This window comes from Stegostoma tigrinum, chromosome 21 (genome assembly GCF_030684315.1).
Source record: "Stegostoma tigrinum isolate sSteTig4 chromosome 21, sSteTig4.hap1, whole genome shotgun sequence".
In the NCBI taxonomy this organism is placed as follows: Eukaryota; Metazoa; Chordata; class Chondrichthyes; order Orectolobiformes; family Stegostomatidae; genus Stegostoma; species Stegostoma tigrinum.
The window spans coordinates 13,976,625-14,000,868 of NC_081374.1; the positions used below are offsets into that span (position 1 = coordinate 13,976,625).

At 40.0% G+C, this 24,244-nt stretch overlaps 1 protein-coding gene across 6 annotated transcripts in view; it reads right to left on the reverse strand.

Moving 5' to 3' along the window:
- LOC125462764 (fibroblast growth factor receptor substrate 2-like) overlaps positions 1-24,244 on the reverse strand; it is an 87,310-nt gene that overhangs the window by 46,308 nt on the left and 16,758 nt on the right. Inside the window, exon 1 of one of the 6 annotated variants that reach the window (XM_048553104.2) lies at positions 8,361-8,416. The exons of 3 other annotated variants lie outside the window; for them this stretch is intronic. The gene's annotated coding sequence lies outside the window, so the exon portion shown is untranslated. Of the gene's footprint in view, positions 1-6,206; positions 6,414-7,980; positions 8,000-8,360; positions 8,417-24,244 lie in introns of those variants that run through there. 2 more of the 6 variants (XM_059653360.1, XM_048553105.2) reach the window with 2 other exon arrangements.

Genomic DNA, 24,244 nt, shown 5'->3' on the forward strand with positions numbered 1-24,244 from the left:
GAAGAAATTTCTCATCCCAGTCCTAAATATCCTAGCCCATAACCTGAGATTGTGATCCCCTGTTGTGGATTCCCCCAACATCTGCCCAAAGACAGTGAAAGTATCATCCATGTATCTCGCCTGTCCAGCCTTGCCACAATTTTATATATTTCGATGAGTTACCCTCCCATTCGTCCAAACTCTAGGGAACACAGGACTAGTCAACCCAATTAGCAATCCATGTCTAAATGCAGCAAGAGCTGAATATCCAGACTTGAGGTGACAAGTGACAAGTAACATTCACCACACCACAGGCAATGACTATTTCCAATAACACAGAATCTAACCTCACTACTCAATATTCAATGGAATTAGTGTCACAAACCCCACCATCAACATCCTGAGAGCTACCAATGTCCAGAACCTGAACTGGACAAGCCACATAAACACTGACTACAAAAGCAGATCAGAGGCAAGGAATTCTGCAGTGTATACCTCATTTCCTGTTTCTCCAAAGTCATAAAATATGCTGCAATTTCTTCAGTGCCTCTGGGTCAAAATCTTGGAAACCCCCTCCCTAATAGCACTGTAGGTGTACTTTTACCAACTGGACTGCAGCAGTTCAAGGCAGCGGCCCACCACCTTCTCAAGAAGGGGCAATAAATGCTGGCATAGCCAACAATGCACACATCCAATGAGTGAATTAAAAAAGCTCTTACAAAAGTCCTGCCATCCCTGGAATCAGTCTGGAGAAACATTTACTGCACTCCCACTGTATCATGTATGCCATTCCATTGTAAGGCAACTAAAATTGCACTCATCCTCCACTTGGGTACACATGACAATAAAATCTAATTGAAGGTGTGGTCTCCCCAAGGCCTTGTACAGCTGTAGAAAGGCATCCTTGATTCTGTACTCAAATCCTCTTGCAATGAAGGCATTCGTATCTGTTTGCTGCACATGCAAGTTTTCTTTCAGTAACTGGCATAAAAGGATACCCAGATACCTTTGTACAATTGTAATCTTTCCTGCCACTCTCAGATATTGCTGCACAAATATCCCAGTTTCTCTCTCCTTTTGCTATTACCTTAAAATAGTTTCGTTGTGTACATTGTTAGTCTTCCTACTACCTGACAATTTTTTTGCATTAAAATGCAACTTGGGCCCTCCTGTGGCTCATGATACTGACCTCAGCTATGGACCAAGAGGTCCAGGTTGAAGTCTCACCTGCTCCAGAGGTGTGCAATAACAGCTCCGAACAGATTGATGAGGAAAAAAAGTTTAAAAATATATATAAATAAGCATTCTTGTGGCACTGTGGTAGTGTTACTATCCCTGAACCCGGTGGCCTGAGTTCATCACACTTGCTCCAGAGGTCTGTAATAACATCTCTGTACGGATTGATTAGAATAGGTTGAATTGAGACAAAAATTGAGAGAGTCCACTGGCATTGAGACAGGCTCGACTAGGGTGACTTAGCTCTGGGCCTCTCTATAGCCTTGTTCCAAATTGTACAGAACAGATGAATTCCAGAAGTGAGGGAACTGGAACAACACTTGACATCAAGGTAACATTTGGCTGAACAAGGTATCAAGCAAGGCCTGAGCAAGATTGGACTCAAAGAATGGAGTGGGGGAAACTCTCCACTGATTGGAGAAGTCATATTTAGCACAAAAGGAAGACAGTTCTGGTTGTTGCTGGAGGTCAAACATTTCAGCCCAGGGCATCACTGCAGGAGTTCCTCAGGGTAGTGTCCAAGGTCCATCCATTAACACCCATCTCCCCCCAGTGTAGCAGTTCAAGGTGGCAACTCACCATCATCTTCCCAAGGGTAATTAGGAATGGACAATTATTGTTAGCCTAGCCAGAATGTGATTTTTTAAAAAAAGCGTAAAATCTTCAAGTCCACTGATCCCAGCAGCCTATATTCTGTTGAAGCATTCTGCCTTCCCTGGCAAAGATAATAAAACGTGAGGCTGGACGAACACAGCAGGCCAAGCAGCATCTCAGGAGCACAAAAGCTGACGTTTCGGGCCTAGACCCTTCATCAGAGAGGGGGATGGGGGGAGGGAACTGGAATAAATAGGGAGAGAGGGGGAGGCGGACCGAAGATGGAGAGTAAAGAAGATAGGTGGAGAGAGTGTAGGTGGGGAGGTAGGGAGGGGATAGGTCAGTCCAGGGAAGACGGACAGGTCAAGGAGGTGGGATGAGGTTAGTAGGTAGCGGGGGGTGCGGCTTGGGGTGGGAGGAAGGGATGGGTGAGAGGAAGAACCGGTTAGGGAGGCAGAGACAGGTTGGACTGGTTTTGGGATGCAGTGGGTGGGGGGGAAGAGCTGGGCTGGTTGTGTGGTGCAGTGGGGGGAGGGGACGAACTGGGCTGGTTGAGGGATGCAGTAGGGGAAGGGGAGATTTTGAAACTGGTGAAGTCCACATTGATACCATATGGCTGCAGGGTTCCCAGGCGGAATATGAGTTGCTGTTCCTGCAACCTTCGGGTGGCATCATTGTGGCAGTGCAGGAGGCCCATGATGGACATGTCATCAAGAGAATGGGAGGGGGAGTGGAAATGGTTTGCGACTGGGTGTACACTTGTCCCCACACCTCCTCCCTCACCTCCATCCCAGGCCCCAAGATGACATTCCACATCAAGCAGAGGTTCACCTGCACATCTGCCAATGTGGTATACTGCATCCACTGTACCCGGTGCGGCTTCCTCTACATTGGGGAAACCAAGCGGAGGCTTGGGGACCGCTTTGCAGAACACCTCCGCTCAGTTCGCAAAAAACTGCACCTCCCAGTCGCAAACCATTTCCACTCCCCCTCCCATTCTCTTGATGACATGTCCATCATGGGCCTCCTGCACTGTCACAATGATGCCACCCGAAGGTTGCAGGAACAGCAACTCATATTCCGCTTGGGAACCCTGCAGCCATATGGTATCAATGTGGACTTCACCGGTTTCAAAATCTCCCCTTCCCCTACTGCATCCCTCAACCAGCCCAGTTCGTCCCCTCCCCCCACTGCACCACACAACCAGCCCAGCTCTTCCCCCCCACCCACTGCATCCCAAAACCAGTCCAACCTGTCTCTGCCTCCCTAACCGGTTCTTCCTCTCACCCATCCCTTCCTCCCACCCCAAGCCGCACCCCCAGCTACCGACTAACCTCATCCCACCTCCTTGACCTGTCCGTCTTCCCTGGACTGACCTATCCCCTCCCTACCTCCCCACCTACACTCTCTCCACCTATCTTCTTTACTCTCCATCTTCGGTCCGCCTCCCCCTCTCTCCCTATTTATTCCAGTTCCCTCCCCCCATCCCCCTCTCTGATGAAGGGTCTAGGCCCGAAACGTCAGCTTTTGTGCTCCTGAGATGCTGCTTGGCCTGCTGTGTTCGTCCAGCCTCACATTTTATTATCTTGGAATCTCCAGCATCTGCAGTTCCCAATATCTCTGCCTTCCCTGGCACACAAGTTGTGTCAACTACAAAATTATAAAGCTGCCCAGTGTACAATAATAATATGTATGCCATATTTTGAAGAATATTACAAATAGCAGTTCACTTTTTATCAAAACGTTCCTTACCCTATGTAAAGCTTCACTCAATTTTTTCAACCAAATTTCAAAATACAAAACTCAATTTGCATGATATGCATGCTTGAATGTCTGCAACAGAATTTTGTCTCACTTTACAACATTAGTGAAACCGTAAATTTACAATGGAAATGTAATAAAGTTCTGAATATAAAACATTCCAGAAGATTTTCTACAAAAGGAACAATGAGAATAAAGTTACATGCAATTCAACCACCTTCAATTCACTAATAACTGTCTTGGGTACACTGTGCCAAATTCATTTTAAGACTTAGCAGGTGCCAAGATAATTTTACTTGTCTAGTAGCACTCCGCTTCACCAATAACTATCAGTCTATTGTTTCGGCACCTATGGCAATGCCATTTCAATTCACAGTAAACTGAATGATGATTATTTCAAACCACATGGCCTAAAAGCAAGGGAATCTTTCAAATTTACTCCGCCCTTTAACAAAATGATTGGCATACAAAATCGGTTGGTTTGCTCAGCTGGCTCCCGAATGCACAGTAATGCCAACAATGTGGGTTCTATTCCTGCACCAGCTGAGGTTACCATGAAGGATTCTCCTTCTCAATCTGTCCCCTCACCCAGCATAAACCACCAGTCATCTCTCTCTCATGAAAACGCAACCTTATAGTCCAGTAGGACCATTGTGATTTTACCTGTAACCTAGAGCAACATTAAGGTACAGGATGCAGAATTTAAGAATGCTTTAATTTTCATTCTCAAGAGAAGTTAATACTTTTATTGCACTGAACTAAAATTTGTAATAGTATTTGCTCCAGAGGTTTGTTTTAATTATCAAAGTTATTCATGTTTTTAAAAAATCACATTTCAGTGGCAATAATAATTTTAATAGCAATACACAATACTTGGCACAGTTTCTTTGGGAACTTATTAGGTAACTGTAGCTACAGTTATCATCTTTGGCATACCACTAGATGTCACTAAGATACCATTTCAAATCCCATAGCAAGGCTCTGGACTGCAAGCATACAAACAACATGCTCTCCTGAAAATCAATATAGCTGGTTAATTTCCTGAATTTGTGGTGAGTTGGTTTTCAATTACAGCCCTGTTGATTAACAATATCTGCATCAGAAATGCAGGTAATTGCAAGATTTTTGTTGTTGTGGCAACAATAAGTGGTATTATTCAGAGCCCGCTTACACAGCGTGGAAAATAAGTATATGTGTGCCAGAACAGTCAGCATTTTTGTGCTGTTGTGGTTTTTCCACACATGGGTGGAGTTCAGATTGGATGCATCACCTCCACCCACACAGTAACCCTAAGGGTTAAAACATGACAGTTGTACAATTGACCAGTTTATAAAATGCAATATTTATAAAAGTAAACATTTATCAAAAAAAATCAGCTTCTAATTTCCAGAAACTATAATAATTTCAAGGACAAAAATATACACTCCCAGGTTCTATACACTGAAATCTACATATTAATTGAAAACCTTTCAAGAAACTACAAAAAGCATGGGTGAGAAATGCAGCAGCAAGCCAAAAGATGATTTCTCACATAGTATGAGAGGAGATCTCAAACAATGTTCAAAGACTTACTTGAATAGCATAGACTTCAGTTTACAATAGGAAACAAAGGTATTTTGCCAATAATCTTCCAATTACCATTTTAAGCAAGCAACCAATCATACTAACCATTGCCACAATACTGTTCTTTTTTCCCAAATTCGAAGATGCAAATAAGTGCACATTACATTGCTAAATCTATGTTTTAAAATTGCTGATTGGCAATTCCTTGTTGCCACCTCTAAGGAAACATGACATGAATGAAAAGCAAAACATACATGCTCATTAGGGTTAGATAAAAATATATGCTTGAAGTAGATTTTTGCGAATCAGAGCAACTTCAGTGTTCGCAGCTGAACAGGAATTATTTTGGTCCCTTGCAAGTAATTCCATATTTCTCAGATATGTACATACTGGCATATTGCGTGATCCCAAGCTCAGCACTGCCTCCAAAATCCTACATGTTGGCAAAACAATACATTTCCAGCTTCACATGACTATCTGCTTCCATCCATTGCATTTGGTTAAATCCTCTCCTTTACATAACTATTCCGACATTCTCCTGACTAACCTCTTCATTTCACAAACTCCAAACCGTTCATATTTCTACAGCCTGCAGAGCATCCGACGTAACTTTCACTCCCCATCTTAACTGACTTACATTAGCTTCTATCTCTCAACGCATTAAGTTTAACATTCTGATTATTCTCTATAGTGTTTCATGTCATCTTGTTTTGAGGAAGCAAGCAGTCTGTTCAGAACTTCTACCTCCCACATATTTCTCTTGCCTACCACCAAGCATCCTAAATTCCATTGCCAATTTATTGGTGGCAGTCTTCACCTGGATCAGTCCCATTGTCCAGTGCACACTCCTTAAATCTCACTGCCTCTCCAATTCTCTCACTTCACCTTCATTTGCCACTACTTCAAAACTCACCTTTTCAAATCAAACATTTGGTCACATTTCCCAAACTTTCCTTTTGCGCCTTGTCATATTTCCTTTATGTAATTTCATCTCTGAAACACGTTGGAACATCTGTATTAAAAGAATATAGAAATGCAAGCTGTGTTCTAAACCAAAGATCAGTCCCTTGTACCTGCCATTTGCTCAGTAATACCATCATTGTTGCTCCAACTATTTCAAGTTTGATAGCCACAACAGTAGTCAGGCTGAGAGCTCCATCCATGTAAGTCTGGCAGTGTAATAAACCTTGCTTTTTGAAGGTTATGGGTTTAAGAGTCCAACACGAGCAGCAACACATTTCAAAGAAAACTTATCGACAGCCTTCATTACGATGTGCACACTGCTCATGCAGAAATGGACACAGTCACTACAGTAGTGAATCCTTAGCAAGAATGTGCCAATGTTGCTGCTAAGCTAACATTTTGCAATCTGGGTTAATGAGTTATATGGAGAAAAACAGTTCTATTCCAGTAAACACAGTAACCGAATCCAGATAAATGACAAATACACCCACTCCTTGCCATTCTCAGTACAAGCTTTGAAATGACGTACAGCTACATCAAGCTCCAGATGCCCCCCATCAAACAAACTGCAATCCTCGGTTAAAGCTTCATTGACAGCGCCAGGATTACCTTGGTAACCCAGCACTCCCATTATGCATGGGTTCTCTTTGATGTAGCCTGCACTGACGACCATGAACTCCATGTGATACCCTTACTGGGGTCAAGAGTTAAATGTGATTCCCACACAGATTTATTAGCTTACAAAAAGAGTCTGCCCTCCTACTAAAGTAAGTTTATAGCCTGAAATACACTAATTATGCTCGTAGAAAAATGCTACTTTATTTGCAAGAATACACTTGTAATCTTTAACTCTAAGTCTCAAAGGTTCAGGCAATACAGGCTCATTAATGTACATAAGGCTCTTCTGTGTGGTACTGTAATCTGCTACAGGCAATAGTACTGTCAATGCACATTGTCAAGGTAAGGCAGGTGGTATATTGGCACATTCAAAACAGTTTGCCTAATATAGTCACACCTCATTAATCCTAGATTTTGAAGTGTCATGTTAAGTAAATTACTGAATTTTCAAAGCTTCTCTGTTTATTAAAGTCAATTCATATATGTGTGTGCCTTGTCTCTTATTGAGTTCTGTTGAAAAGGTGAATTAAAGGAGGATTTGACTGTATTTCAGATGTCGTTTTTCCAAATAATAGTTTAGTCTAAGGATCCACCACTTAGGTAGAATCCTGGCTAATGTCCACAGTTTTCCAAGTAATTTTCAATAATGCAAGAAGTGCACAGATTAACTCTGCAAGGAACATTTAGTGCTACTGACTGTCATTAAATGCTCATGATTACAAAATGTTGACTATTAATAAATTTTCCATTGTACTAGACAAAATGTCGAGCTGAAAACAAAGTTTGAATTCTTACACTCTCTGTCCATACACTGCAGACACACACAGAATTAGCATGAAAATTGTAGAGGTTTACATGATAATCACAAACCCTTGAAACAAATACCTAACAAGAATTAGAAAATCAACTGAAAATATCATAACAGTAGCAGACAAAAAAAATGAGATCAATATTGACCAACTGTCTACTTAAGTTAAATCCTACGTAGTAAAGGAATCTCAGTACAATACCCATTTACAACATAGGCTGATGCTGATTTGTAGTACATTTCAAAATTTTTTTAGATGCTAATCTATTTTGCTTTGCTGATCTGTTAATCAACAATGATCTATGTACACAAAAAGTACTATCGATAATTCCAGATCCCAAGTGCACAGAGAATACATGCCATACAAATACTGTAACTACATCCAAATGGTAATAAATGAACAAATGTAGACTGATGATATCAGTCTTTACCAGTACTGTCCAAAGTATATACTTTACATAGAACTCCTTAAAATTCTTCATAATATTTTGACAACTTAATCCCGTTTCTTCCCTTAAATTGTTCCTCAATGGGTTTGTTAATCCCCTTTCTCTGGATCTCGGTTAGTTGTGTAGAATTTTTCTTAAACTACACACATGCACTGGTTGAGTTCTCTTTGCCAGCTCTAATACAGTGCAAACAAGAAACTATATTGAGAAGTATTTCCTCTTATTTCAAACTCAGCGACAAGTTCCTCACCATGACCCAATTCCCCAGTTCCAGCTCTATGGCAGTAACCCATGAAGGATTTTCCAACCCATCCTGCATGTTAAAACATTAAAAAGGCAAGAGTTAATCCTGGCAAGAGTTTCTTTTCCCCCATGTATATGAAGCTCACCGGTACTGCAGAGATATCCTCATTCACTGTAAGTATACATAACTCCTCCTGAAGTCTTCAGTTTAATACTGGAACAGCATGAGCTACTGCCAGACATTAGGTGCTATTTTGCAAAATATGCTCATCATCATCACTGATTTCCAAAATGTGTGAAATAATTATAATTCTTTGGGCAGTGAAGTTAGCAATCACACCAATAAAGCTAAAAGGGACATATCCCAATTCATAACATTACACCACATGTCATATGTACATATTAAATAACCCTAAATGAAGTGATTCACAGAACAATTTCACAGTAGGCTGAATCACTTTCTCTCAAGTCAGAAACAAACTGTTCTTTGCAACAGCAGTCTTGATTACAGCTCTGTTCGTTTGAATTAGCACTTGTATTTTTACTCTTTCGCCCTCACATTTTTTTTGCTCATTGAAAAAGAAGTAGATGGCTTTGGCTTAATCCTGAAACTAAAAACAGAAAGGCAAAATTATCTGCATGGCTGTAAATGGAGAGAACGGAATGTGCAATGAGATCTGGGTGTCTTCCTACACCAGTCGTTGAAGGTAAGCATGCTGGTGCATCAGGTATAAAAGAAGGTAAATGGCATGTCCGCCTTCATCACAAGAGGATTTGAGTACAGGAGGAGTCTTGCTGCAATTACATAGGACCAAGATGTGATCACATCATCTGGAATACTGTGTGTAGCTTAGATCTCCTTATCTGAGAATGGATGTTTTTGGTCCAGAGGGAGTGCAGAAAAAGTTTACCAGACTGGTTTCCAGGATGGCAGGATTGATGTCTGAGGATAGACTGAATCCGCTAGAGTTCAGAAGAATGGAAGGAGGATCTCAGAAACCTATAAAATTCGAACAGAACTTGACAGTGGATATAAGAACAATGACCCCAATGATGTGGGAGTCCATAAGCAGGGGGTCACAGACTAAGGAAATGGGCTAAACCATTTCATAGTGTGATGAGGGAAATTTCTTCACCGATAAGGGTAGTAAGCCTGTGGAATTTCCTACCAAAGAAAGCAGACGAGGCCAAAGTATTGTATGATTTCACACAGGAGATAGACATAACACTTGGGGCTAAAGAGATCAAAGGATACGGGGGGAAAAAAAGCAGGAACAGACCACTGAGTTGGATGATCAGCCAGTTAATGGTGGAGCAGGTTTAAGTGGCTTACTCCTGCTGCTATCTTCCATGTTTTGATGTTTCAGTTTACAAAAAGATATGAATTTTAAAAAGCAGGCCATCTCCCCAGTGACTACTATTTTACCAAATGTATTGTAAGTAGATTAATCATACAATTCCCAGATTAAGTTTCCACTTCTGCGTGTAAATTTTGTCAAGGAGCCCCATAAAATTACATTCAAATTGACATCAATAGCAGTTCCAATCAAAGTAAGAGGATAGATCGTGCACCAAGCTTTACGCTGTCATCTCATTATCACATGTTAAAGGAAATAACCATCTTCCTTTTTCATTTCGACAATTAGGTTTGAACTGAAGCGAAGGGTAGTTCAAAATCCTACCTCTGGGTTCCAAAAGCATAATATGTTACAGTTATAATTTCACTACATTCCAAAACCTCCAGCATTCAGTTTTCATTTCAAAAGTTGATGTTAACTTCTGTCCACGGTTAAGATAGAAAATCTACCAAAATATTGTGACACTGGCTCCTTCTGCTGCATATCCATCCTGCCTTCGTGACCTATAATTCACTACATTGGGTCAGGTCAGACTCCGTTCACTTCAAAGCAAACATCTTAATATAGGATAATAAAATGTGAGGCTGGATGAACACAGCAGGCCCAGCAGCATCTCAGGAGCACAAAAGCTGACGTTTCGGGCCTAGACCCTTCATCAGAGAGGGGGATGGGGGGAGGGAACTGGAATAAATAGGGAGAGAGGGGGAGGCGGACCGAAGATGGAGAGTAAAGAAGATAGGTGGAGAGAGTGTAGGTGGGGAGGTAGGGAGGGGATAGGTCAGTCCAGGGAAGACGGACAGGTCAAGGAGGTGGGATGAGGTTAGTCGGTAGCTGGGGGTGCGGCTTGGGGTGGGAGGAAGGGATGGGTGAGAGGAAGAACAGGTTAGGGAGGCAGAGACAGGTTGGACTGGTTTTGGGATGCAGTGGGTGGAAGGGAAGAGCTGGGCTGGTTGTTTGGTGCAGTGGGGGGAGGGGACGAACTGGGCTGGTTTTGGGATGCGGTGGGGGAAGGCGAGATTTTGAAGCTTGTGAAATCCACATTGATACCATTGGACTGCAGGGTTCCCAAGCGGAATATATGAGTTGCTGTTCCTGCAACCTTCGGGTGGCATCATTGTGGCACTGCAGGAGGCCCATGATGGACATGCCATCTAAAGAATGGGAGGGGGAGTGGAAATGGTTTACGACTGGGAGGTGCAGTTGTTTATTGCAAACCGAGCGGAGGTGTTCTATAAAGCGGTCCCCAAGCCTCCGCTTGGTTTCCCCAATGTAGAGGAGGCCACACCGGGTACACCGTCTTCCCTGGACTGACCTATCCCCTCCCTACCTCCCCACCTATACTCTCCTCTCCACGTATCTTCTTTTCTCTCCATCTTCGGTCCACCTCCCCCTCTCTCCCTATTTATTCCAGAACCCTCACCCCAGCACCCCCTCTGATGAAGGGTTTAGGCCCGAAACGTCAGCTTTTGTGCACCTGAGATGCTGCTGGGCCTGCTGTGTTCATCCAGCCTCACATTTTATTATCTTGGATTCTCCAGCATCTGCAGTTCCCATTATCACATCTTAACATAGGATGCTGTTAACAGGGGCAAAATGAAATACGGAAAATGGGATGGCTGATTCTCCAACTGTATGTACAAGTAGAAAATGACATTCACTAGGAAATTATAGAATCAGTCTGGATTTTCTGAATGTATGGAAAATACACCTCTTCCATGCACTCCTGTTAGATTCTGCTTCCCACGAACAGCATCCAGTCTGAGAATCAAGCCCAACTTGAAGGTGCTTTAATTTTAGAAGAGAGTGTAGCTATAAAGACCATTCTCTTGTTTTAATTATACAGCAGGGTATTGCCAAAACTGAGCTGACGAGTGAAAACTAGGATCCAACATCCTGCCAGCAGAATAATGTCCATTATTCCAGCAACACGTTGTTATTATATCATTCTTAAGCACAAGCACCACAGGCCAGCACGCCTGCAGAGACAAGCATCCAACAAATTAAAATGCATGCTAGCGCACCGTGATTACATAAAGTTTAAAACTTAAATGAACTGAAACTGCTTTAAATCCAAGAACAGCGGTTTTCACCGGTGGTCTATGATGGTCCTCCTACTAGTTGAAAATGGAAGTTGCTCCATGCAATGGCACAGCCAAGGTATTATATAAGAAAAAGAGCACCTGCAAGCCCATTGATCAATGCATCTTAAAGGAAATTATGAAAGGTCAGCTTCTATAAGTATGCCACAAGTCTTCACAAGAGGTACAACAACAATGTAGTTTTAAAAGATTTGCATTGTTGTCTGTTGTACAGTAATAAAAGACTAGATTTTCAGTACATGCAGGGCTGAAGGCAAAAGCGAACCGACTGAATGTGGAGCTTAATACAAGACTAAAGTTCTCCAGTTTGGAACTAGACATCATCTTAATGTCTCATCAAAACCACCACCATTCCTCTCATTCATTCTGACTTTGTTTTGTGGTACAGTTGGCATGCAATTGCGAATGCAATAGGACTGATAGGTCGCCCACCAGATATTTTAGACTTCACAAATCATCCATGGACAAAAACATATGAAAGTCAATAGTATATTTAGTTAGGCTATTTAGTTCCTCAAGTCTACCCCATCATTCAATGAGACAATAAGCTATAACCAAATCCAGTATTTCCACCATTGTCCCATATCGAAGAATGAACAAGAGTACAACACAGGAACAGCCCTTCAGCCCACCAAGCCTAAGCCAATATATGACACCTTTCCAAACTAAAAATCTTTTGCCTCTACATAATCCATATCCTTCTATTTCTTTCCTATTCATGTATCTGTCAAGTAGCCTCTTAAATATTGCTGTTATATCGGATTCTACCAACTCTGGCAGCACATTCGGCACATTAACCATCCTCTGTTTCAAAACAAACCTTGCCTCTCACATCATTTTTAAACATTTCCCCTTCTATCTTAAACCCTCATCCTCTAGTAGTTGAAATTTATACCCTGGGAAAAAGACACCAACTAACTATGCCTCTGAAATTTTGTAAACTTTGATCAGATTGCCCCTCAGCTACAATGCTCAAATGTGGACACTTTAGTTTGTTCAATCTCTCCCCATAGTAGATACCCTCAAAACCAAACAACGTCCTCGTAAACCTTTTCTCTACCCTCTCCATAGCTTCCTCATCCTCCTGTCAGAGTGGCAACCAGAACTGTTCACAATATTCCAAAATGTGGCCAAACTAAAGTGCTATGCAGTTGCAACATTACCTACAAACTTCTTATACTCATCTGCCCTGACCGATGAAGGCAAGCATGCTTTCAGGGAGCTGTGGACCTGTACACGTAGAGCTTTGAGTTCTACAATTTATTATATACTTCCCTCTTGCATCAGACCTTCTAAAATTGCTTCACCTCACATTTGTCTGAATTAAATTCGATCTGCCAATTCTCCACCCAAGTTTCCAGCCTATCCATACCTGTGGTAATCACCAGACTATCAGTAGTATCCTTTATATTTGATTTAGAGAATCAGTTTTAATATTAACAATTGACCTTGCATTAGCTGTCTTTTTTGAACGTTCTTTACACGAAATGATTCTCAATTTTATTTCTTGAAAACTTCAAACAAACCAACTTATAAATTTTGAGAATACCACTCTAATTTGTGTTATTCCTCCTTGTAATTTAGTCATTTGAATTAAGTTTTCAATCTAGTAAACCTACGCTGCATGCTTTTCAAAGCCAACACATTCTCCCTAAGGTTATAGAGTTGTACTGCGCGGAAACAGGCCCTTTGGTCCAACTCATCTATGTCAACCAGATATCCTAAATTAATGTAGTCCCACTTGCTAGCATTTGGCCAATATCCCTTTAAACCACTCTGTTCATGTACCCATCAGACGCCACCACCACTCCATCTGGCAGCTCACTCCGTACATGCATCATCCTTTGTGTGAAGAAGTTGCCCCTTAGGTCCCTTTTAAATCTTTCTCCTCTTACATTAAACCAACACCCTCTCATTTTGGACTCCCCTACGCTAGGGAAAAGACCTTGGCTATTCGCCTTATGCATGCCCCTCATATCTTATAAACCACTAGAAGGTCACCCCTCAGCCTCCGACACTCCAGGGAAAATAGCCCCAGCCTATTCAGCCTCTCCCTTTGGCTCAAACCCTCCTATCCTGGCAACATCCTTGTAAATCTTTCCTGAACCCTTTCAAGTTTCACAACATCCTCCTAATTGCAGGGAGACCAGAATTGAACATAGGATACCAAAAGTGGTCTAACCAATATCCTGTACAACCACACATGACCTCCCAACTTCTACACCCAATGCACCAACCAATAAAAAGGCAAGCAGACCAAGTACCTTCTTCACTATCCTATCTACCTGCAACTTCACTTTCAAGGAACTATGAACCTGCTTTCCATGGTCTCTTTGTTCAGCAACTCCCCCAGAACTTTGGCATTAACTGTATAAGTCCTGGCCTGATCTGCCTTTCCAAAATGCAGCACTTCACATTTATCTAAAATTAAACTCCATCTGCCACTCCTAAACCCATTGGCCTTTCTGAACAAGGTCCCATTGTACGCTGAGGTAACCTGCTACACTGTCCGCTACACCTCCAATCTGCAAAATTACTAAACATACCTCATGTTCATTTTCCAATCATTTATTGAATGACTAAAAGCAGTGGACCCAGCACCGATCCTTGTACAGCATCACTGGTCACAGGTCTCCAGGATGAAAAGCAACCCACCGCCACCACCCCCTGTCTTCTACCTTCGAGCCAGTTCTGTATCTAAGTAGCTCACTCTCCCTGCACTGATACCCAAAACAGCTTACAGTATTCTAGCTGCACGAATTCAACCTCTTTTGTACTCTTGCCCACCAAATACATGTGCCAGCATTCAAGAGCAATTTTGATTAGTTTCTGTACTTACTCATGATGCTTTATTTATTACTTGGGAGGATCGTATGACTCTTTGGACCTTCAATGTTGTTTCTTTTTCCCCCATTATTTAGAAACTGGTTTGTTCTTTCTGATGTCCAAAACACATTTGCTTCCATTTAAGTCAATTTGCATCAGCCTTGCCCGCTTAACCAACATCTACTCACATTGCAGACAATGTTCCCTGCCTTTCATCTGGCAAATTTGGGTATGTAGCTTTTTTATATAATTTAAATAGTTAACAAATTAAATTAATAGTTTAGGGCCACTGATCCTGAACAGAGATACACTTCTTACCAATTAGAATGCCTGACCATTATCCTTACTCGCCTCTGGCCCAATTTCCTACCCGGCTCAATAATTTTGCTTTATTACCAACGTTTTCAGTGTCAACAAACCAACTAAACACCTCTTAATGATTTACATAGAGACTTGCAGAAGTTTTTTGATAAGTGATATGCATAGGCATTCTCTGCCCTCTACTTCAAAAAAAGAGTAATCACATTTGTTTGGTATGACCTACTTTTAACTCTACATATATTCAATATCGTTGAAATTTAACAAAATGTGGATTAAACCAAGAGACCAGGCTTGAAGAATTCTTTATACTCTCTCCAATTTTCTACTATTGTTCCTTTCTCATTCGGAAACAGTCTGCAGGGAATGCAGAACTTCAAGTGCCCCAAGCTGAAGGGTGACCATGAGGAGATTTTGATTGGGTGTATGAAGTACGGCTCAAAATGTGAATCACAGCTAAACCCAATGTTTTCCTTATCAAGCATCCATATATTTGTTATCAGCTAGGTAACTTGCCCCACTGAGTCATAACTCATTAACAATTTACACAGGTTTTGTGATGCATATACATACCTTTGAAAACATACTGTACTACTAAATAATTGCACAACTTAATCTAGTTCACGTCACTGCTCTCCATGACATGAAGACACAAACACTGCACATTTGAACTGTAATTCTAAAGCCAAGTTAATATTGCAGAAAGCTTGTTAAAATTCCATGTCACATGGCTCAGTGTTCTTCGCGCTTATGAAGAACAGCTTGCTGATCAGTCTGTTCAGCGAAACTGTTTCTGCCATAATTTCATTAACAAGTTTATTTTCACCATCCCAAATCAGTTGAAATCTTGGTTTAGATATGCACTGCCATAATACTCAGCAAAGTCACTGCAGGATTTAGACTGTATTCAAAGGCAGGCTGGCTCCTGCACTGAAAGGGCACAGATGCATCAGGATTCTGATGTGGTGATACAATCACAAGACCATCAGAAATATCTCCAACCAAGACAGTAGCTGAAAAAGTGTTTTTAAATGCTTTTCAGCACGCAATGGGTATGTTTCTTTTCATAAAATGTTCTGCATGCATGTGGGTTCTGTATATTTCTACAAGGATAAGAGATTGTTCAGAGTGAGATCATTCATGTTTACTAATGGGAAGTCTATTCTCTTTCTCACGGCTGATACCCACCCCACCCCAACTAACCAATTAAGGGGACTGGATAGCTGGGTTCACTAGACACCTGGCGAGAAGTTTTGAAAAGTGGTTCAAATCCTGTTGCATCTGCTTTTTCACCCTACTTCATGGTGAAATCACTGTATAAGCCATGAATCAGCAGCCCTCAAAAATCGAGTATGTTATTGTGAAATATTATACATTATGTAACCTAGTGATCTGGAAGCACAAACATACATTTGCATAACACAAGGAAAAGCATTGACTTTTACCTATGTGGAAGGCCACAGGAAAAGGAAAAAAGCTACCTAGCAGAAATAGTAGAAATCTTGACTCTTCAAGAACAAAAGGATATATCCAAGCACAAGTGCTTCAAGATGATGACAATGCTAAAATGCACACAATGGTCCACTGACTTGGATTAGTTTGTTACTTGTCTCTTGACTAGGATATTTGTAAAGTTTGGTCGGTCAGCAACTGTTATCAAAGCTAATGTCCAAACACCACCAAGTGGAACACAGTAAGTGGAAGGGCAATGAAAAAGCATGTCATTGCTTTTAAAATTTTTATCTTGGCTTTCAAACCTCAACCTCCCCATCTCATTAAGCTCGACTTACCTTACAGATCTCCACAGTCTCCCAGTTCTGATCTCTGCTGAATGCTTAACTTTCGTCACTCCACCACTACATCTGCAAAGCCCTAAGCACTGGAGTTCCATCTCTAAATCTCTCTCTCTTTAAAACACTCTTTAAAATCTACCTTTTGGTCATTTATCCAAATATGACCTTCTATACTAAATATCAGAAATCTTTATAATGATCCTGTTCTTGTTAAGCCTTTCTGAAAAGAAAAAGATGCTATATAATTGCAATTCAAACCATTTTGAGGCCAAAGCCTTATTATCATCTATGCTCCTTTAAAACATAAGCTTAAGTGCATATTTCCTGAGGCTGAAAATATAGATTTCACGTACAGTCTGAGGGCCAATGAATATATTACATTGATTTTCAGTTACTGTACAAAAACACAAGTTTTGAAATGCATAGCATTAAACTTGAATAGGTACTATAAAATAGGGAAACCTGACATACAAACAAATGAGATAACAAGGTGTCAAGCTGGATGAACACAGCAGGCCAAGCAGCATCAGAGGAGCAGGAAGGCTGACGTTTCGGACCTAGACCCTTCTCTTTAACCCCACTACGAAGCCCTGAAACAATACAAACAAATGCTTTACCAGAGTTAGCTCAGTATAACACCGGCTGCGAAAATTGCACTAGTTGAAGTCACCACGACATGTATCTTTCCAAACTCGCCTGAACCATGCTAATCATCAGATTGAAGACCTACTCGTCATTCCGCTATAACAATAATGCAGCCTATGGCCATCCAAGACTACAGCACTTTCACTTTTAAGCACATTCACACAAGGCACATGAACAATTAGAGCCATTAGAAAATATAAAAACAGTTGTAATTTAAAAATCAGCACAATATCTTAGCATCTCATTCAACTTCCAAAAAAAACCCATTAAACTCAAACATACGTACTCCTACTCTACACTGCAGCATAATCATGTCACATGACATGCAACTAAGCAGGCCAAAACACAGGTTGTAAATCCATTAGCTCTCATATAGTACTGCCTAATAACCTTTTAACTGATGTAATAGACCCCCTTTCATGAACTGTGGCAAGGCCCAGACCCTTTAGTTCAGTCAATGAATGCTAATCATAAGGAAAACCTGAAGTACTGTTTGTAGTGTAAACAATTGTATGCAGCCTGACTAAATATCACTAATAGAATTCAAAATAGTCTTGGATTCTTTTAAAAGCCAAGAGAACTCGTGGACGACAACGGCAACAAGAACAGCAATGACAACGAGAATTCATGGTTTAGTTAAATACAAAACAAGAAATTGTAAATGGTGTACTACAAAGTCCTTGAATTGTTTTGAAGCTAAAGCTCAACCTAACGTTGCTCAGAGTTTTGTACAGAACAGGATGTGGAGTGGATTCAGTGTTTGAAGAGGAATGCTCAAATTGCAAAATTGTTCCAAAATGTGGCCCAATACAAAAACTAACAGATACTATGCCAATGAGACTGTTATGAAATAGGCAGCCAATACCATAACCTGTTCGTGTTTTACTACTACATCCTTTTCAACAACTTCTTTCATTTCACAGCTTCACGTTAACCATTCAAATCAGCGTACAACTCGAATCACTTTCCTCTGAACCAAAACGTGAACTGAATTTCCCAATTTCAGGGTCAGACATTCAGCGCTGACACCCAGCATTTTGGCTGTTAAAATGATTCTAGTAGCTAGCCCAAATGTTATCAGCTTTTCCCCATTATGGAAGATTCTCATGGGCAAAATCAGTATCTCCAATGTGTGAGCCCACTTTCATTATTTATTTTATTTCCTCTTTCTGAAGAAAACGATATCCAAGAGGGTATGGATTTTCCAAAAAGCCAATGTACTAGTTCACTGTTAATAGCTCACAATTGATAACATATGGGTCCTGGGTCACCACAGTGTTTATTTCCTTTCAGTCCTCAGCAACTAAACCATCCCGAATCACAGCGAAATGTATAGAATCATGAGAATGGTTGTGAAAGAGGCATACAAAAACAAAAATCAGAAAATGCAGAAAAGGATAAAGAAAGTGCAAAAGAAGGAAATGAGAGAGGAACACGAAATAGTATGAAAAAGGAAAGATGCAATATCTCATCACTTTGATACTGCACTGAAGAATTTAATCTTGGTTCCAGTTCACAGCAATACAAGTGTGAATCATGATTTCACCATCTATTCAGATTGTTAGAAAACTTGAAAAGGTAAGAATTAAACACTCTGCTGCACTCCACCCTCCTAACACCACTGCAATATTGACATTATACAGAATAACTGATAAGTTTTCTTTTAAAAATAACTAGGGTATGAAAATGCTGTAACAGCAGGCCACCAGAACCTGATTTAACTGTGTGTTTTTGGCAAGCATTGCACTAGTTGCTTTGAGACTACAGCCAATGCTCAGAATTTCTAGTGTCCAACCATCTTTGCCAGATGATTTCTGATAGGTAGTTAGTTGAAAGTTACCAGGAAACATTCATCATTATCATTACTTTTGTGGTAATGATAATGGAAAAATGACATTCATAAACACAACAAGAAAGAATTAAACCAGAGACAGACCATATGATCATTAGCTTGCTGTTTTTAAAACCATTAGTGTGTTTCGGCATGATGATACAAAATCTTCGTATATGGCAAACTGCAAGCAAAATATTCTGGGTTATAATTTCACAGCGCAGGCAGCTCTGGATTCAAGTATACCACTCTCAATGTGTTTCAGCACTCTTGTCAATTTTTCAACAATCCAACAAATCATTGCCTTGGATGACACACAGCAAGATATGTAGAGGGGTCAGTGATGGGTCCTGCATTATATCTTCATATTAAGAACTCTTAGTAATGTAGTATATCTTCCCCCTACAGTAGAACTGCTGCAGAAGTGAATCATCTTCATTACAGAAAAAATAATTAACAGCATATGATAGTAATTCAATCATGATTAAAATTACACAAGTATTTTTTATTGAACTTGTGCAGGGACATGATGCACCAATCTTATGAGCAGGTGGGACATGAACCCTGGAATGCGTGGTTCAGAGGTAGGGACACCAACACAACAGTCCTCAAAATTATGCGGACAAGTATCCTGAATTTCTAACATCATAAGCTATGAAAGGGAATAACTTAATTCAAATAGCAACGATGATCATACATCACCCCAATATTTCACGATGGAACCACTAACTTTTGTAAAGACATCGTTTTATTTATTGTGGATTTTTTTTTAAAATGAAGATACCGTTGTAAACAAAAGAGGTTGTGCAAAGAGACAGCTGCAATTTTAAAAATCATATTTACTGGGGGACACAACTGTATATAACTGTGCATGTTCCTGGAACAGCAAGATCAGAAGCAAATACCACAGAACTAATAGGTTCTAAATATTGGGAAAAGTGCTTGATAACTTTCTGAACGGCTTCTGGCCAAGTTACTATGGCTTGTATACGGGTCCGGAGCAGCAAAAAACCACCTAGCCAGTAAAGGGGAAGTGTCGAAATAAAATCTTGCTCCATTGGTCAGAGGTACTAAAATGTCTCCAGTAATAGCTAGCTGCCTTCCACTCATCTTTCTCTGCAAATATGTTGACAAAGAATAAAATACCTTTAAAAAGAGAATGAAGAGGGAAATTTTCAACAGCAAAGAAAACAAAAGCACATAATACAAACAACCTTATCACACAGAGTCAGAGAGAGTTATACAGCACAGAAACAAATTCAATTCATCTGCACTGACCAGATATCCTGAATTAATCAAATCCTATTTGCCAGCATTTGATCCATATCCCACTAAACTCTTCCTATTCATGTTCCCATCCAAATGCCTTTCAAATGTTGTAACTGTATCCGTCTCCACCACTTCCTCTGGCAGCTCGTTCCATGTATGCACCACCCTCTGAATGAAAAAGTTGTCCCTCAGGACCTTTTTAATTCTTTCCCCTCTCACCTTAAACATATGCCCTCTAGTTTTGGACTCCCACCCTAGTGAAAGACCTTGGCTATTCACCCTAGCCATGCTCCCATGATTTTATAAGCCTCCATAAGGTCACCACTCAGCCTCTGATCGTCCAGGGAGGAAGTTAAAAGGAATTGAAAAAGGAGGGGAAAGAAAACAACTCGTTGAATCCTGTGGTTCAGGCTGGTCTGTAAAACTGTGTTTATCTGACTTCTCTTTCTCCACTTTTAATGCTCATTCCTGCCTGTCTTTGCATGTCTGTTTGTGAACGAGAAACTTAAGGAGAGTTAGTTATAAAGTTTGTTAGCAATTTATATTTCTTAACTGCCATTGACAACAGAGAATTAGCTTGTAGCAAACAATTATTTTCTTGTCAAGTACAGAAACATGGTGAGTGTTTCTTTTTTGCCCAAGATCATCAGTCAGGTAAATTGTGGACTTTGAAATAGTTTGACTAAATATTTTCATATACGTGACAACTCTGGCATTCGCGGGGCTTGATATTGTGCACAGTATCCACGAGTCATGGCACTTTAAAAGTTCAGACAGAAGAGTCATATTCTAACATATTTCTCCCTCACCAATGGATAGCCAATAAATTATTTTAAAAACAGATCCATGAATAAGGGCCAAGAGCAGCAAGACTTCAAATGAATAATTCTGCTCTTATCTGTTAATAAAAATCATCATTCCTACAATAGCACAGACATCGGCAAAAAGAATAATGCTGTGCTAAATCCTGATACGTTATAACTGTCATTGGAAAAGAAAAGTTCAACTACTTCAACTAGAAAACATTGAAAGAATTCAAGAATAATGGAAATATGTAAGTAGTGCACTTTTACAAATTGATCCAGGGTCTCCATAAATTTTCATTTATTTGTACAGTTTTTAATAAAACATCCAAAGTATCATTAACAGCAGTTCCACATTTTCAAAAATTACCCGAAATTCTACAATGTGAGCTGATTCCTTAATAACAAAGTTCAATAATGTAGTCCCAACTCTTTTTAAAAAAAAACTCAATACAGGTGTTTCTGGCAAGGCAGGCATTTATTGCCGTTGCATTGCTGTTTGAAGGTAGTAGCAAGGCTTTGTGGATTGCCAAAGTTTGTGGGGCATATTTTGTGATGATCTGGTATAGCTCAGTAGGCAAAGGACTGCAGTTCATGGCAACCCAGACAAAACTGGCTGATTTCCTTCTCTAAAGGGCGTAAGTGAACCAAACAACCATTTTTAATGACAACTCCAAATATTTATGGTCACTTCTTATAACACTAGCTTTACATCTTCATATTTCTTTTAAACTGCAACTAAATTACTAAAGTGCCACAGTTTAAGTTCACAAACTCCAGATTATAAATTTAGGTTGCTAGATTGCTAATCCAGCAACATAGCTAGTTTACTTTGAACTCAAATTTTAGAGTGAACACTGTTCAGATTTAATGTTGAACCAAGTCTGACTGTGTGAAATACGCCAAAACTTCAATCAAAATAGACATTCTTCATCAGTCATTCCGAGACATGGGGAGAAGCGAATATCATTGGAAGAGTGACTGGTCTAAACTTTTAACTAACATAAAACATGAAATCGGTGACACCAGTTTTATAACAAGCTGCTCCAAGATAGGCTCACTACTTGAAAAAAGAAATGTTCACAGATTGTTTTTAATTTTCATTATTGTATTGGTGGATCAGTGGCTTTCAGTTTGGGGTTTGATTTTGACTGTACCACTGTCCAGTAACTCATTGCACATTCCTGGATACTAATTACTCTGATGTAGTGCACGATTTCCAAAGAACCCTTGGTGGTAAAATAAACCTCACAGAAATGCAACCTGACACAAACATTTCTTGTGGCAAGAGTCTCAAAATCTCCTCCTGCAAATAATTTCATCAGTTATAATTACTTAGCTTTGGCCACAATGGACACTTCTTGAAGATCAATTGAGACCAGTGACTTATATTTTCCATTAAACAATAGCTAATATTATCAAATATAAATCTCGAAAACAAATGTGCTTCGCTCCTTCAATTGATTCAAGGATGACTAAAGAATGTAAGCTTCCAAAGTCACATTAACACTTATCACTAAGTGGATATATATCCAAGAATATAGAAATTCGGATCACAATAGTGGAAACCAGTGATTGACATTTGATCTTTATATTTACCTATGCAATGTGGCTGATTGTGACCAATCCAAGGGTTGTTTCATTGCAATGAGTAATTTAGAAAGACAGACCAGTGGGCATTAACTTATTACTGAAGTGTGAAGGTAGGTAATGAAAATTAATCTTTCCCCAAATCTCATGTTGTAACACGTTCAATACATGAATAAGGTAATAATCCATGTTTTAGCGTGTTTAACTGAAATAATAGAAATACCAAAGATGTGAATCTCTTTCACTTGTTTAAGAGTATCTCAAAGAAAAGCTAGTAGAATTAACTAAAGCTCCAAATTCTGGAAGGTCAAGGGGCTCCTCTGAAGTTGACCTTCAAACATCTGTTGATGGTTCTATATGAAGCTATTCATCTTAGGCCAAACAAAATCACTCAATTTCCAGCAAAAAAAAAGGTGGAAAGCAATAGTGAGTGAAAGGGGAAGGATCACAGGAACACAAACACAAGGTTGCAGCACCACGAAGATTATAAATCTCATGGGGTTATTCTTTGAGGTTCACAAGTACCCAAATTAAATTGACTAGCCTGTGATGGCTAGCTAGGGTAGAGCAGCAGCAGGTCAGTTCTATGACATTTGTCCAATCCCAGTTCCGATGTAAATGAAAGCAGTTGATCAAAATACCTTTATTCTGTTTGAACATTCAAAAACTCTAATCATTAGTCCATTAGTCAGGGGTCAAAAACTTTTAATCACTTGCTGGTATATTTCAGATCTGTCATCTTATTTTGTTCTCTACTTTGACAAAAAGAATTAGATAGCATTATGTACCTTCTACTTGCAAATATGTACAACTCTACTGATCTTTATTAATCACTTCAAGAAATCTCTTTACCTTCAAGCAAAGGAACAATGCTCAAATAATGTTTTTTTTTAAATTAAAAAAAACTTAATTGCTCAGATGTACTCAGCTAAAATGAAAAAGGCTATTCCCAAAAATGTTTTGAAATACTGTAGCCACAGCTTCTAATTACAAACTTGCATCAAATTTTACTGTAACCCCCAACAGGGAATTGTGATCTAATAAAGCTTTAAGCTGACTGCAGGTATGATTTGGTATAGCTTTTAAAATCTGAATAGAAATATAGCAAAATAGAGCGGTTTTCCAAACACTGGGCCAAACAGCCTGAAGATCGGTCACCAAAGGCAAAGCAGAGGGGAAGATGATGTATGGAAGACACAAATTGAAGAATGGTGAAGGAAAGCAGTGAGCTGACATGCAGAACCGGGGAGCAGAGGAATGTATGAAGGTAAGAATTTCAAATCAATACTACGCGGGCAGGATCATTGACAAGGTCAAAAACTTGGTAGAGAAGGGGATTTATTGCAGGATAGGAGTCATTTCAACAAGGCACAAGCTCCTCTCTCGATTTTAACAGAGCTCTTAGCCCAAACACTGACTATAACCCATTCATAGGAACAGAGTCTGTTCTAACGGGTGGTTGATAAAACAAGCTTCATTATTGTGAGATATACTTCAC